Below are 16,686 nucleotides of genomic sequence, written 5' to 3' on the forward strand. Positions count from 1 at the left end.
ATTAACCTTATTAGTGCATTACTGTAAGTGAATGCCAAAAAAGCTCCTAATTTGCATTAAGATAGATTTTTCAGGTTGGCTGCATGATTTAATTAAAGAAAAGATTAAGAATCATTAAACAAGCTGCTCTACCTTGCAATAACAGAATTCATATCTGATTCAGGTTAACGAAAACACAGATGGTGATTCAGTAACTGTTGAGTTGCTGTAACAGAATAAAAATGATCCCATTAGTTCTCTGGAAATGTGAGGGAATTTGAAAATTAGTATGCAGATACATTGTATGGTGCTAGACAGCTTGGTCTGCTTGGATCATCACTGATTACTCTTTGTTTGGGTTGGCAACACTGAACTTAATAAATGAAAAAATGTTCCAGTATACCACAGTTGGAAACTGTTCAAGGTTGAAATAGGTGTGCAGACTTTCAGGAAGAGAGAGTTAAGTAAACAAATGTCAATCAATTCAGGGGCTGGCAACATTCCCTCCACCTCCCTTTAGAATGTCTGTTCTTGAGAAAGAAGTGTCATCAAAAATTGTAATTCTTTGTTTGATACATATGTTCATGTGGTATTTATTATTACAAAGTTATTTTTAAATGCATAGTATTAATTTAAACATGAAATTCTATAGCTTTTTTTTGGACGGGGGTGTGTTTTTTTTAATATCAAGAAGGGAAAAGATATCTCAGGAAATTGGGTCAGGTTGGGTATTGTTTGGGGCAAAATATATATATTTTTCAGAAAGCAGCTACATCATAAGGAGATGTAAAGTATGGATGAAATCCTTCTGAATATTTCAGTGAGTTCAAGAAGGATCATAAAGTGATCACTGTCACCCCATATGGGAAATAACAGCTTAGACAAGTAGGGTAGTAACTCAGGGCTGGTCTACACTGGAAGGGACTGGGGGGAATTGATCTAAGGTACGCAGCTTCAGCTATACTATTCACGTAGCTGAAGTCGAAGTATTTTACTTCGACTTACCTGGCCATCCTCACGGTGGCAAGTCGACCACCGCAGCTCCCCCAGCGACTCCATTTACTCCTCCTGCCGAGGTGGAGTACGGGTGTCGATTTGGGGATCGATTTATCACTTCGAGACAAGACGCGATAAATCAATCCCCGATAGATCAATTACTACCCGCCGATTCAGCGGGTAGTGTAGACGTGGCCTTAGATCAGTGCGTGGGAATTGCAAGTCATTCTCACAGAGACAACTGTACTACTATACAGTTAATAATACCGAGATCATATGAGCCACATGACTGTTAAATATCTAGCTTTTATGGTGAATCTCATTGAGAACACTGCACATGGGCAGGCAATAGGCCCTGAAATGCATATAGCAAATGACCTTCTTGGGTTAACTTTTGTACAATAAAACAGCTATGTTACCTTGTGTTTTAAAAATTATTTTGATCCCTTGATATTACTGCAAGTGACTTCAAGGCCAAAAGATGGATCATGAGACGTGCTTAGGGTGTTACAAGAAAAGGGAGGGTTGAAACACTCAGACTTCTAGGTTAAAATGTTCTTTGCTTATCACGTGTTAAGATCTTTCCAGAAATGATGTAATGCACTTGGGACTGTGGTTGCAAACCACCTTTTTTTAAATCATTAATTGACATCATATAGTAATGTCCAACTCACTACTCCCAAAGTGATGGTAATTAATCTCATGAAAAAAAATTGACATTTTTAGCTTTTAGCGTAAAAAGGTCATAAACAGGTTTTCTTTGGTCTGGCTGGGTTTTAACCATCAGATCAAACTATTTTTTTAATAGTTCTTGTACATTACCTTGTTTTTTTAACACTTACATATTTAAAGATCTTATGTAGTATAGATATTCTCAGCAACTTGGCCACATTTAAAAGCACACATGTTATTATAAACAAGTGTGTCTTAGTTACAAATGAAGCCTCCACAGTTCCTCTATGACTAGCACTTTTTTATGGCTTTAAAACCTGTTTGGGATGTGATGAGTGATGGAACTGCGAAAATTGATTTTTTTCTCCCCTGTTTCAGAGCTATAATAGGTTCACAAACAAGGTAAACTATGCAAAAAAAGTCATACAAATATTTTCTCAGTAGTCTAGCCTGTGTATCAGGCTAAGTGTCTTTTCTTTGTACTGATCACACTGCATGCAGTTTTCTTGTAATTGCAACTCCATCTCCTCTCTCTCTCTCCTGGCTGTTCTAGTTAAGACTGTAAAGGACTCTAAATTGTATGCAGAGTCTTCCTTGCAAAATTATGTAGTCAAGGAAGATGCTAAGGGGTTATGATGTGCATGCAACATACCGTGCTACTTTGAAAGGACTGGATTGCTAACTAAAGAGAATAGATCAGGATATTAACTGCCAACTATCAAATGATCACAGGATATTTTGATAGTTGCTGCTGTGAAACTGATGAGCAGATCATGTTAATATACTGCATTACTTCTACTGGAAGCTAAAAAGAGCAAAAAAGGTTATTTGGTTCAGTATTTGATTTATATTAGTGTACTTTTGTTTGGATTAGAACTGTGAGAAACCCAGAGGTTTTAGTTCCTGGGAAGTTTGACGCATCACTTGTTTGGTTTTGATTCAAGTGGGTTCACATCCCTTGAGTTTCACTTTGACTTTTAAGTTTGAACAAATCCAAAAAATTTAAAACAAATCTCTGATGAAACCACTGACTTTCACATGGTTTCCACCCAAAATAATAAATGTTGCCCTCACCCCTTCCAAATTTGAAGACCATTTGTATTCAAAGGGATGAGTGTTCCCAATGCCATTAACTAGAGTTAAGTCAAGAGAAGATGACCCAAATTCTTTTGATTTAGCCTTAGAATTGGAAGCCAAAACTTCTCATTCTCTGCATTTAAAATTCAGTTTACCTCAAAGGTGCACATGGGAAAAAAGGTTGTACTGAAGTTTGAGTTCTACATTGGATTTCTTCTTGGGGAAACAATGATACATAATTCCTACCTGCACTCTTTGATTTAATTAATACAGGGCACCTAAGAATCTGTTTAAGAACAGCAGGCGTTCTGAGTATCAGTACTGCTAGAAGATGCCATACCTCTAATACCAAATGTTCCCACATTCTGTGGGGTCATCTGAAATGGAGGCTTTAGTAAAGGCACTTGGATGCCTGACAGGACTTCTTGTAAACTGTGTCCTTGGCCAGTTCAAAAATACATCCCTTGTGACTATATCACAGAAAATCATGAACACAGTTCTGGCCCTTGATAAAAAAATTTAGATAATGAAAAGCAGAAAAACCTCTGGACTATTCAAGAATAACTTTTATAAATACTCTCAGTGAAAATGATTGCATATTCCAGAAGAAATACCTTAGGGGCCTACTTATTCCAGTAGGCCACTTTGAAAAAACTAAAAATGTACTAATCACTCTAGATTTATACTTCTATGAAATCTTACTTATCCTTATGCTCTTCTCATCCAATGATGAGTGAATACTTCATACTCTGATAACAGATATATGTATAGTCTCTTGGGATTTGTTTTCATTTTAGGTTCAATTTTGCCTCAAAAGTTGTACATGCTACTTTCAAGGCTCTTTAAGACATTAGCTCCCAAAGCCTCTTTGAGGTAAGTTATAAGTATTATCTATATTTACAGATAGGGAAATTAACTGACTTGCAACAAACCACAGATGGAGTCAGTGGTCTGGTCATGATTAGAACTCAGATGTTCCTGGTTATCAGGCTGAGGTGCAGACTCACTACACCGCATCTTTCTTCTTGAGGGAGGAAGGGAAGAGGAGGTGGCTTTCCTTCCAGGTCTATTTACTTATTGGCCATAATTGTAAGATTGTCTTTAGAGTTTTTCAGAGTCTGGGATGAGGCCTGTCAGGCCCAGTGGCTAGAGCAGGAGTTGTTAGCCAGGAATAGGAGCCCAGGGTCAGAGCTGGAGTCAGAGACAAGTTACCAGAGCTGAAGTCAGGATGGGAGCCAGGAGTCTGAGTTGGGTTACCTGGAGTGAGGCAAGGCAGCTGGGTCAAAGGCAGGTACAGGGCTGAAATAAGGCTGGGAACAAGCAAATGCAAAAGCGATCACAGCAGCAGACAAATGCTTTGAGTAGCCACTGAACTGCTGCTGCTGCTGCTTGTTTTTAAGAACTGGTCTGCAGACTCTTCCCACTAATCAGGTGGTATAGCCAATCAGGCAACCTGCTACAGACCAACTGCACTCATTAGGTTGCCCAGAGACTGGCTCTGCTGCAGGCCTTTATTCCTGACAGGGTTTGTGGCACTAGCTTCTTGAGGCAAAGAAGTATAGTATCTGACAGTTCTCTCTGTCAGTCTATCACATCCAACACTGTACATATACCCAAGCACCTCACAAAACTATAAAGTGTGCACAATTAACTCAGTGAAAGATGTTTGTAAGGTTGGATGGCTTCTAATCAGTAAGCAGAAACAATACAATGGGAATTAACTGACCAGTCAAATATATAAAAAGTGAATTACAAATAGCATATAATCAAAGCAATAATGCTAGCAAATCGTTTATGAGCAATCCAGAGGCTGAGACATGTTTGCATAGACCACTCAAATAATTTCTAGTAATGAACAAATTAATAAAAACTTAGGTCTGTTTGTGAATATTTACAAATAGAAATAGAGGAGACATTTGTTAGATAAATTGCCAGCTTTGAATAGTTAACCCTGTTCGATTCTTCATATACTTGAGATCTCAGAGAACTGTGCACACTTTATAACTTTGTGTGGCATGCAGATACAAAAGCCTTGGGTGTATTATAAGAACCTACTTAGACAAATTGAGTTCAATGGGACTACTTGGGTAAGTGTTCCACAATATGAGTAACAGTTGCAGATACATGCCCCAGGTGTATAGTATGTGTTCCTGTGTCATTTACAATAGACAAAAATGTCACTTTTTCCCTCCAGTCTTCTCCTTATTATTGGCTGGGAGTGCAGTGATACATTGCTGAGTTACATCATTTCAAAAATTCCACACATGCTGCAGTACAATACTTCATAAAGACCAAATTATCTCTCACACTAGGAGGTTTGCCCTTCCTGGTAAAGGCTGAAAGAAATGTATGGAAGCATAGAGTTTACCAGACTGTAAATAAAACACAGTTTCAAGTAAGCATGGTCAGAATTCAGTGGGAGAAAAATTAGCAAGAGATTTGCTTAAAACATCAATTTTGTATCCTCATTGTGGGAGCTGGTATACTAATAGGATACCATTAAAATAGACCATATATTATATGTATATATTACACAAACATACTTACAAAACAGGCATTTGTGCTTAGCTACTATGGTGATGAGCACCCAAAAATAGATAAATATATAAAGAACTATAATTTCTGAATCCTTCCCACACTGTAAAACACTGCCTAGCGCTCTGTTATATGGAAGACTCCAACTCCTAAAGCTAGCCCTGCATCATTGTTTTAATGTGAGTTTCCTTAGCGATGGGTGAACCTCAAAATTCCTTACTGATGGGTGAACCTCAGAAATTGTATTTGGTTGGGATAAAGTACAGGGCTTGGCAAACTGGGATGTATTGGAATAAAGAACAAGCTAGATCCTCACAAAGTTCAAATATTTAGTCACAGTTAGAAAAGTTCACAGAACTTTTATTTTTTCATTTTTCATTACTTCTGCCCTTCTTGTGACAGCAAGCATGAGAAGCAGAAATGCCAGAATGCCATGACAAAGACTGCTGTTTAGATACACCTGCTGTGACTAGAAGCAGGGATTGCCACAAACTTGATAACAGGTCAGCCTAGTGTATTTCAGGACAATAAGGATCCACTATGCAAAGGAAAAGACCTATGTGATGAAGAAGAATGGCCTAGGCAAATTGTCCTACTCACAAAGACAGGAAAGGCAATGCATTGTTCATTTCTAGTTCATTGGTTGTACGTGGAGTCTTTTCTTCGAGCCAGCTCGAGGCCAAGAAATTGGAGACACTGGCTATGGCTACCCCCTTGCCATGAAACCAAGAGAAGGGGCCTGCTAACCTTACCCCACCCCGTATGGCTAGGAAGCAGGGAATGTTGACTCAGCAAGGAATCCGGCTGATGACAACAAATGTGGTTGTACCAGCAACAGCAGAGGTATGGGACTCAAATGTCCCTACATCTAAATTCAACTAGAAACTATTCTTTTCAGTTTGGCTGGGAAAAAATTACCATTGAGCCTGCTTTTTGGTAAATTTTATATTCATTCCATTCATCCCCAATATTTATCTCAGGACCTCTGTAATAATAAACACCCATCACACCTTAATTTTGGCCCTTTGTAAAATCAGAATTCAGAGACCACAAGTACATACATGATAAGGACGTAAGTGTTTTGTAGATTCCATGCAACCAGTGTAACAAAGCAGTCTTTTAATTAAAGTAGCACTCTGGTCAAGCTGGCATTTTTTTCATTTTTAATTGCACCATCCTGTCACACTGCAGTTTATTTTAATTTGTCAGGGTGTGTGAGCTTTTCAAAATGCCCAAGACAAAATTAGGGCTGTCAAAAGATCCAGTGCTGCGTCATCACGTAGCTGATGGCCAAGAGCCAGCTCTGTCAACACTTGGCTTTGTACTATCCGGGGGAGAGAATTTGATTCTTGAGTGGTGTCTAATCAGTTTAAAACAAATCTGGAAGATGTTACTAAAAGACTAGATGAGATCCAGGCCACAGCAGTCTCTGCATACAAAGAAGTGAAGGATTTAGTTTCAGAAGAAAATTGAAGATGTGGAGACAACACTTGACAGTTTCAACACGATTACAACTGTGAATAACAAAGGAGTGTACTACTGCTTTAGGAAATGAGACTACTGGTATCGGGAGAAAGTAGCTCATTGAGACCCCTTTGTGGTGTGAAGGAAGATATCAGGTTCTTGGATCTCTAGGTCAGCAAAGAAATTTGTCCCCAAACAATTGTCCTCTACGATACTCAGGTCCTGGTCATATATAGTGTGTTCTATGGAAGAGAAAGCAAAGACAGGATAAGTGAATAGATAAGAAGATGGGGAAAGCAGCTATTTAATAAACCAGAAATATTATATGCAAAATAGCTACCATGTTTTGATTATCGGACATAATTTCCTATGTACTTATTTACAGAGTGGACTAGTAGCTGAGAGTGTAACACCTCACTATAGGTGCCTTATACAGGAGTAGGGGCACATTCACTGCCCCTTTTCCTTTGAGACTATTATGGATTTTGGAATTCATGTCCCCAAACAGCCTAAATGGCCATCTGGCAGCTCTGAAGACCCACGAGACAGGGAACTACCTTACTTCAGTACAAATTAGGTGGTGAGACAAGGTAAGACATCTAAAGTAAGTAGAAGGAGTCTTGGGGCTTGTATGGGGGCTAGATAGGGAATTACAGAGGGGCTCCTGGGTTGCCAGAGATTCAGTTTATCAAACATGAATATTTAAGTGAACATACAGAGGTCAATTTGTTTCTGGTCCCTGTGGACCAAATCCTGCTGGCATTTACGAAGATATGAGAACACTAGTCCTGCAGGGTTTGCACAGACTTAGGGAGCCATACGTCTAATGGAGAAAGGAGGAGGATGTGGGACACATTGTAGGACCACAGAGAGTGAAGGGCTAATTGAAAAGTGGGGGCTGAATGAGGAAGCCAGTACCTATACTGAAGATATGCATGAGTAGAGGAGGGATAATGGCCACGTTGGAAGTCTGTGATCTGGAAGAGGATTGCCTATCTCCATCATTTATGTTACTCCTGCAGCTCCTTTGATTTGTAGCCAAAAACTATATAATAAAGGTAGAGTTCATGAGCGCCACTTCCCTTCTTAAAAAATAAAGGATCAGACCATTGCTAATTTTTCTTCTAATCACTACAGAAAAATGAGTAGGAAAAATCATCAATTGCATATTGATTTCTCACATTTTAATATTTTTACAGTATTTCTCACTGGGCTCTTTGCCCTTCTTGAGAGATTTCCCCATTCTCACATCTCCAACTCACTGTTATGATTATTCATGCTGTTGATTATGTGGGCATCAATTCAAATGAGTTGCAGCAAGCAGCGTTTACCCTAAGGCCTGGAGCTCCTACATCTACTGTAACACCTGCACTTTGTTTCAGTAAAGCATGCTGAAACATTCTTTCACCTATGCTGAACAGTAACCAAAGAGTGCTAAGGAAAAGTCCCCTATCTTTCTGCAAAATTCTCTAATTTATAATCTACACTGAAATTTCACCCACCACGTGTTCACCGAAATCGGCTGTAAATTGAATTCAGTTACTTATCCAAAGCTTTGAAATTCTTCCATTTTTAACTCGCTTAGGGCCTGATCCAATACCCACTGAAGTCAATGAGAGCCTTTCCATTAACCTCCGTGGGGCATTGGATCAATCCCTTACTGCATGCTGTCACAGTATTCTGCAGTAATGATCCCAAATACTGTAATAACTTTACAGTGGTGTAACCACCTTTGGAGTTTGCTAGCTCCTGGAACACTGAACTGAGCCTCTAGGAGTTACACCCGCTGGACTACAGAGTCTCCAGACACTATTCCCCTGGTTAAGGTCTGGGGCAGAGACAGAATAGACTGGAAATGTCTACAAAAGCTAATGGGGAGCTTCTGATAAAGTGATTTAGATAGACAGTTTGCTGGGCCAATGAGGAGCCAGGATGGCTCAGCCCACCCAGTGGGAAGTGCTGCCGCTCCCCCATTGACTCCGCCTGCACCTCTCATGGTGGATTAGATTAGATGCGATAAATTGACCCCTGCTGGATTGATCGCTGCTCGCCGATCTGGCAGGTAGTATAGACATACCCTGAGAGACAAAGGAATAGCTTTGCTTTAACTTTTGGGCTGTTTGAGACTTATCCTCAGCATCCCATTTATCTTGAAACTGTACGAGGGAGGGAGCTGGAGGTTTGTGTACAGTGGTGGATGCAGGGAGGTGCGGAATTTGTTATATTGTTAATGTTTTACTATTTTAGTTCATCTTAATCTGTTACTTCCCCAGTGCCTTTGTTGCCTGTTGCCAGTGAAGTACCCAGTGTTATGACATGCTTTCTGTCTGGAGCATTTCATTGGTTGGACTTGTATTAACATATTGTGTTGTTTGTGTACTGGGGTATATTCCTTGTAAATAGAGTAGGAGCATTAATTATTTTCCCAAGGGACAGCACTGGTTGTGTCCCAGGCACAGTGAGGAGTCACCTTGAGTGGATGGACTAGCTGCCAAAATAAAGAGCCCAGGATCCAGCCCATGTGAGAAGCAGGTAGAAGGTACTCTGATTAGCAAGCAGCAAAGCTTGAGCCATGCCACAGGGGAGGGGCTACACAGGATGGAATCTTTCATAGAACACCATGTAGTGGGTTTTTATAAACGTTCACTTCTCTCTGTCCTTGTCCATCCCTCTGCCAAAACCAATCAAATTAATTCCCTCTTCCTCTGACTCCATCCTTTTTTTCTCCTTACTCCTTCTCTCTCCTTCTTTCATCTAAGGACAGTCAGCTGTCTGGTTGACTCCACTGGATGGGACTTGGTTCCCTCTTCCTTTCTCCACTCCAGTCATATTTGCTGATATTCTGCTTAGGCCACTACAGAGTCTTAGTAAGTCTGTCAGCCTCTTCTTTGACAGCCGTTGTGTGCAAACCTTGTGTGCTCTGGGAGTTGCAGTACCTGGCATCAGAGGTGTAAAAACACTCAGTGGCACATCACTGTTGACTTGGAGAAGACTTGTTGCCTAAAACATATTATGTCAGCTGCACAGAAGCTAACAGACCTCCCAATATGCTGCAATGGATGTTGTTGGAAATCAGCAAAACCCGAAATATATCTATAGAAAAGGCATTTGGAGATCCCAATCAAATTTCCAATCGATGACTATTCACATCACAAAACCCACCACCACACCTGGCACTAATTGCAAACCTTGCTGGCAATTTCAGCAGCGGGAACAAGGAATGAATGGATATATAGTGCAGACAGCACAATCTGTGGCTGTTTAGTCCATATATGGCACTTAGAGCAATCCTGTGTGGTGGTGCTTGGCTGCAAAGGCTGTGTTTATTTAGCTTTGGAGCTACAGAGCCAGGCAGAACATTAGGGTCTGTCTATGGCCATGAGCTTTACATAAGAATTGTGAATCTTATCTATCTGCAGGGTACAGCAAAAAACTATCCTCACACCCGTGAAAGTAATCCCTCCATGTGATTGATAAGATTCAATGTGTGGAGGTTTGCCACCACTGTCCATGCCGCAACTGTTCTGTGGATAATGAAAGAATTTCAGTTGCCAGGGTTATCAATGCAGCAACTTTCATGAGCACTAAATGTGTACACACACGCAAACCCTTTGGTAATCATGAGAAAGACAGAGAGAAAGGAAACAAACAAAATCTTTAAACAAATTCAGACTCAGCTGGTATTCAGGCCGAGATATGGACTAGTTCTTACTTTTCCCTGAGTCAGTTCACCCCTCTATAATTAAGCTCTCGGGCTGTTTTGTTAGTGCTGTAAAGCAGGCATTACTGAAAGTCATCTGCTTTTTTCCTCTTAAAACACTGACTGTTTTTCCCTTTGCTAACAAACCTTTCAATTTCACTCCTTACATTCTTTAGGTGTGCTTATTTTTTTACCTTTCACAGTATTATTCTCCATCCATAAAATTATACAAAAATGGTCATCAGTGAGCCTGCTGAAAGGAACAACTGCCATGCATTTTAAAGAATAACCTTAATATTTATTTTAAAAAATAAAAAAATAAAGCCCATACTTCTTTTAAAGATCTTGCTCTAAACAAACTGAATTATTCATGCATAGAATTGTACAGCGTTAGAACACCTGTTTTCAATCATGCATAATGTAAAATCACTCATTACCTCACAAGAGCCTCTACATCTCCAGCAATCAAATGGCATTGAAATAGAGAAACAGGTGCTTGGCAGGTGGATCCAAACAGATGTTTTGGGCTTGCATGTCTTTTCTTGTACAGGTGTGACAATCTTGTTTTGAACGGCATAATTGCTATTTAAATAGGTAATATTTAATTCTTATGTGCTTTAATATTTATTTTTGCTTCTTCAATTCCTTTTTCCACTTTACAAACTGCAAAGGCTTGAAGCAGCCTATAAGATGTGTAAAGCTGTCAGTTTAACTGCTAGGCGGAGTGATGCCAACTGAAAGTACAGTTCTTCTTTCTTAGCCTTTCATTGCACAGATTCTCACTCAATCCACTTTTTTCATAAGTAGACATTTTCTGCTAGAATACGATATCTAGGAGAGATCACTGGTTTGTTTTTAGCAGTCTGGAAGTCACTAGATGTTGGGGGGAGGGCTGCAATTCCACCCCAAGGATCATTTGAAAGCAAGGTATGTGTATATAGATAACATACTCATGCAAGGGGGATGATACAAACCTTTGAAACAGAACGGATTTCTTGGGAGTGTTTTTTTTCTAATAGTCACTGACATGCAATTTAACGGAATCTGAAAACCAGGTAAATATAGCGCCTGTTCCATAATCAATGTAAAGAGTAATAAAGATTGTTCATGACCATTCAATAAGATCCATGTAAATGAACCACAGATCCACATAGACCAATCGCTGCACCTGTGTGGAGACCCACTGATTTCAATGGGATTCCATGAGGGCACTGGAGTCCACCCACTCAATACCCATTGCAGAAGAGGGGCCTTTCTTTAGTTACTTTACAGAAATTTCAGTCTCAGAAATCTGCAGACAGAACTAAATGTGTATGAAAGAAATACTCCGAATTAACAGACAATTAATCAACAACAGCAAAAAGTACCTTTGTGCTGGTTCTATCTGATGATTGTTGGGAGGCCAGTGTGAGATGAGTTGGTGATCTTAGTCCAGTTATTGGCAGGTAGGTGGTCACATTAAATAAATAAATAAATAAATAATTAAAATATTTGGCACCATTGTTAGCAGTCTTAGCAGAGAGGCCAAGGGCTGAAAAGACGAAGACACGACAATTTGAAGTGTAATTTCCCCTATTTCTGCCCAGGATGTATCTATCTAGTGGACTACTCATGTGCATAACTGTTTGCAGACAGAACTGAAAGACACAGGATGCATTAAGTTCAGAACAGAGGGAGGAAGAACAGAGTAGTTTGCGGTGGTTAGAACATAGGGCTGGGTTTGAATCCAGTGGTTTGCCATGCCACAAATCCCTGTGTATTATGAACATGTCAGACTCATGCCAACAAAATCCTTTGTGCCACAACACACCATCATGGGATTGGCTCAGATCACCTGAGGAATTGCCTCACTCTGCACGAGCATGCCCTCCCACAACAGCTCTGGTCCACATGAATGGAACAAATAAACTGTCAACTTCAAGAGTGAAGCTACTACGTGTAAGAGCTTTCTCAACCACCAGTCGATGACTGCAGAAATAACACCTGAAAAGATCAGATTCAGAAAGGTCATGAGATCATCTAAAATGCACTTCTTTGATGTAGTTTTTTTTAATAACTCCACCAGAATCACACATTTTTAAAAAGGGTCTATAGAATGAGAAAAGGGAAGCGAGAAATACCGAGGTTGTCTTGTGTGCACGTGAATACATGCATATGGTATTCAGACAGCATGGAGATGGATGTGGTATTAGAAACAAGATATATAGCTCATGTATAGTCTGTTTGCCCATCTATAAAATGACCATAATGATAGCTACCTCTCAGAGATGTTATGAAGTTTAATTAATATTTGTAAAATGCTTTGTATTGCTCAGATGAATAGCACTAAATAAGTGCAAAGCATTATTAGGTCATTTCCCCCCTCTGTTAAATAATCTGCAGTATGATAAAGGGAAATGGTTACTCAGGGCAGCAATGGTCACAAAGAAACTGATTATAGAGGAATGGAAATCCCTCTAAGATAGCTGGAATATAGTGATGAGTGATTTGGCAGTGCTGCTGAAGACAGTCTCTTTGCAACTGAATGATACATTGGAAATATATAAGTAATAAAGCATGTAATAATGATAGTCTCCATGACACGATTAACGTAAATTCTGTATACCAAAACATAAAAAAGCATTTACATAAACAAACTAATTCAATTATTCTGCCTCAGTATACCTAAATAATTAATTGTACTGTATTTCTCAGTGTGAGATTGTTTTCTTGTTTTCTTTGTACAAATGTAATAAATATATCGTAATTTACATACAAGAGTAGCACAAATCAAAATTGGAAAATTTAATGGATTAATTCTGGATTTACATCAGTGTAACAGGTGCTTGGATGCCACAATGATGGGCATAGTAAAAGAACCTGAAATGAATAGAATATGACAGAAATTGACCTACTGAGCTACTATGTCTATTAAGAAATAAGAAAATTACCATATTAATTATAATTAATTATATTATATTGTATTATTTCACAGCTTCATAAGCAAGGAATATTTGTTACATTCATTTATGAGTTTATTCATGTGCAGCTATTTAAAATGCACACAAACCAGAGATAAAAATCCAAACAAATGATGTTTCGCCCATTAAAACCAAACACAAGTCCCAAAATATGTCATTCATCAAAATAACACTTTCCTGAACTCACTGTTACTTACTCCACCTTACTTCACATATCCACTTTCATCTGTAAGCTTCACTTGTGTGTTCATCAGTCACAGCCCTTTTGCAATACACCTTAGTGGGAGAGTTCACCTCTATTCAGGCTATGTCTGACCAAGAACAAAAGTGGAGATTTAGGCTCCAAAAACTCCTTCTCCTTCAGCACCTTTCCTTAAAGGTTGAAGAATTCTTGACTCTTTGCGTCTGTTAGTGTGAAATTTTCTGTATAACAGTAGTCACCATAAAAACAAGATTTATTAAATATATATAGAAAATAGCAGTAGAACAAAATAAAGAGCATAACGTATCTCATCTGAACACTTTTCAAAGCTTCCCTAAGCTTAGTTACAGATAAAAGAAAATCTTACATTTCTAGAAATCAGTTCCTTCTGGTCAGCCTCAATACACCCACCCCCCGGCAGTGTCCAAAGAAGTCTCTCTCCATCCCTCACCTTAGCTGCGTAACAAGTCCAGGCACTAGAGTTCATTATTATATTGAGGTGAGGCTACATCAACAGTTTTGCAAAGGACTGTTTGATCAGGAGTGCTAACTGGAGGAAATGCTGAAGCCGTTGTCCCCCATGGAAGGAACTATTGTCCCTTTATTTCCTCTGGGAGCTTCCCCCACCTTCCTGTCTTCAGGTCTAGGATTTTATCATCCACCTTAATCTCTCTTTTTGCTAGACATTCCTCAACTGTGGTGGTGATTGACTTATGATTGGTGTGTCCATTGTTCTCAGCTATAAATTTTAGAGCACACTCTCATGAGGAATGTATCCAGTTTCTATCTTAGCTGATCACAGAGGTACCAAATATTGGCCTCTTTTTAATCCTTCTTATCAATTTCTCCTTGACATGAAATATAAATTATTGGCAGACTCCAGATCACCATCACAATCAGTACACAACATTCCTAAACAAGAGCCTAAGGAAAGAGCTTAGTTTTGCAGTCATCCCTGATGGTTAGTAAATTTGGGCTGTATTGAACCAATGGAGGAGTGAGTTCCAGAGTTAAGGACCTTTAATAAAAAAATGTCCTGCTAGCAGTCTCCTCAATTGTAAAACAGTTCCAACCATGATGTGCTATGAGACTTTGGGTTTGGGTAAGTCACTTAGTATCTCTGTGACTCAGTATAATACAATTGGTATAATGCTTCAGACAGGTGATATGGTGTCAGCCTGCATGAGATCTATCGGAGTGAATTGCCATAAGTGCCAACATCAATGCAAGCAAGTACAATAGTAGGGAAAAGCAGGAAGAAAAGTATCAGTCTTTTGGGGAAAGCAATAGCAAAAAGAGAGAAAGAGAAAAATTAGTTATGAACAGCTGAAGAAACGTTGGCTGCTTTAGCTATCCAGAGAAAGGCAGCTCAACACTGAGGAGAGGACAAAGGTACAGCTGGCTTACATGCTGTATTCTGATGACCAGAAGAGAAATGATGGTCTAGCTTCACAGGGAACATGCAGCCCACTGGCAGAGAGCCCAGAGGGCTAGGGAAATCTTGGAGTCAACTACATGGAGGGAGGCTATAAATAAACTGACCACTGAAGTGTATAAAAGATGGGTTCAAGGAGTTCAGAAAAAAGAGCAGCTGACTTATGCTGGGGTTTCAATTCAATTTAGGAGTTACATAAGAAAATGGGGAACTGGTTGGTTGGGGGCGGGCTGCCATGGTCAGAGGCCTACAAATTACTGGACTGAAACCAATTCTATAATCTCTGGTACCCCAACTTAAAATCATGGTTAATAGACAAAGATCCTAGAGATGTAACTATAGCTGGGAAGTTGACTCACCATTATGTGGATAGTCATCTGGGTTTGGGTTGGGGGGGGAGGGGAGGAGGATGGAAAGGAATCAGAGAACAGGGATTTGGCCCAAGCAAAAACCCATGCCCAGCAGAGAGGGAAACCACCTCAGAGAAACCCTGGTATGTATGAGGAAAAATGGTGTTGTAGGGATATTAAAGAGGGTACTAACAGTGATTCCCCCAAGTGACAGTGACCCCCCCCCCCAAGTTTCACCAAGTGCAGAGGTCTTTTAGTTCTTCAGTTGGGGCTTGTGGGCTCCTGTCTGCAGAAAACACTGATTGTATCTGTCCTGTGAAAGATACTCTATTACTATGTAAAACTTACAAACAAGTTAATTGACTTTGTTCTTGAAGTAAACACTATGCTAGCCTTAAGCTGTAATTGATACAATGTAAACAAACAGACCTATACAGAACCCGAATGAATGATTGTGTGAATGAATATATATATCACTACTTATCCTATCACTACTTATTCCTTATACACACACACACATATATATATATATATGTGTATAAGGAATAAGTAGTGATAGGATAAGTAGTGATATATATGTGTGTATAAGGAATAAGTAGTGATATATATATTCATTCACACAATCATTCATTCGGGTTCTGTATAGGTGTTATAGTTACCAGCCTAGAAGTTGCTCATGCCAAGTTACTGGCCAGGTATCTTGGTCATGAGGATGGAGCCAAGTCTGTGTCAGATGCACCTGATGCTCCTGGAGGTTGGCAGCAGAACCAGGAACTCAAAGTCCTCAGTTTATATATATATATATATATATATATATATATATATATATATATAAAAGAGTATATATATGTGTGTGTGTGTGTGTGTGTATAAGGAATAAGTAGTGATAGGAATAAGTAGTAAAACAACGTTGTTTGCTTTTATCTTTTGCTTTATTATTATATTTACAATAAATATGGCATCTTTGCCTTATCCCTCTTAATAAGATCCTGCTGGTTTTTATTATATTGGTATAACAGTGTTCCATCTGGGGTGGCTTTCCTCGGGATCATCCACTGAGGCCCAGGGCAGTGCTGGAGAAGCCACCTGCACCTCTACCTCGCAGAGTTAACTGTGTGACTGACTTGCTGGAGGCAGGAATTGCACAGACAGTCTGCCAATGTTATATAATGTCCAAGCTGAGCCATTCACACCTCAAACCACCACCCACATGTCATGCTGCATCCTCCTGGGTGCAGATCCATTGGATCACTAGTGGGAGAGGAAGGTGGTAGTTAATGGGGAGACATTCATTGGATAGCAAGATACTGAGCCTG

At 39.5% G+C, this 16,686-nt stretch overlaps 1 long non-coding RNA gene across 1 annotated transcript in view; it reads right to left on the reverse strand.

The window, feature by feature from the left end:
* Positions 1-6,169: 6,169 nt before the first annotated feature.
* The window catches only part of LOC120374236, a 136,247-nt gene continuing 125,730 nt past the window's right edge, over positions 6,170-16,686 (reverse strand). Inside the window, exon 5 of the long non-coding RNA XR_005585955.1 lies at positions 6,170-6,965. This is a non-coding gene — a long non-coding RNA (uncharacterized LOC120374236). The remainder of the gene's footprint in view (positions 6,966-16,686) is intronic.

This window comes from Mauremys reevesii, linkage group 11, assembly GCF_016161935.1.
Source record: "Mauremys reevesii isolate NIE-2019 linkage group 11, ASM1616193v1, whole genome shotgun sequence".
Classification (NCBI taxonomy): Eukaryota; Metazoa; Chordata; order Testudines; family Geoemydidae; genus Mauremys; species Mauremys reevesii.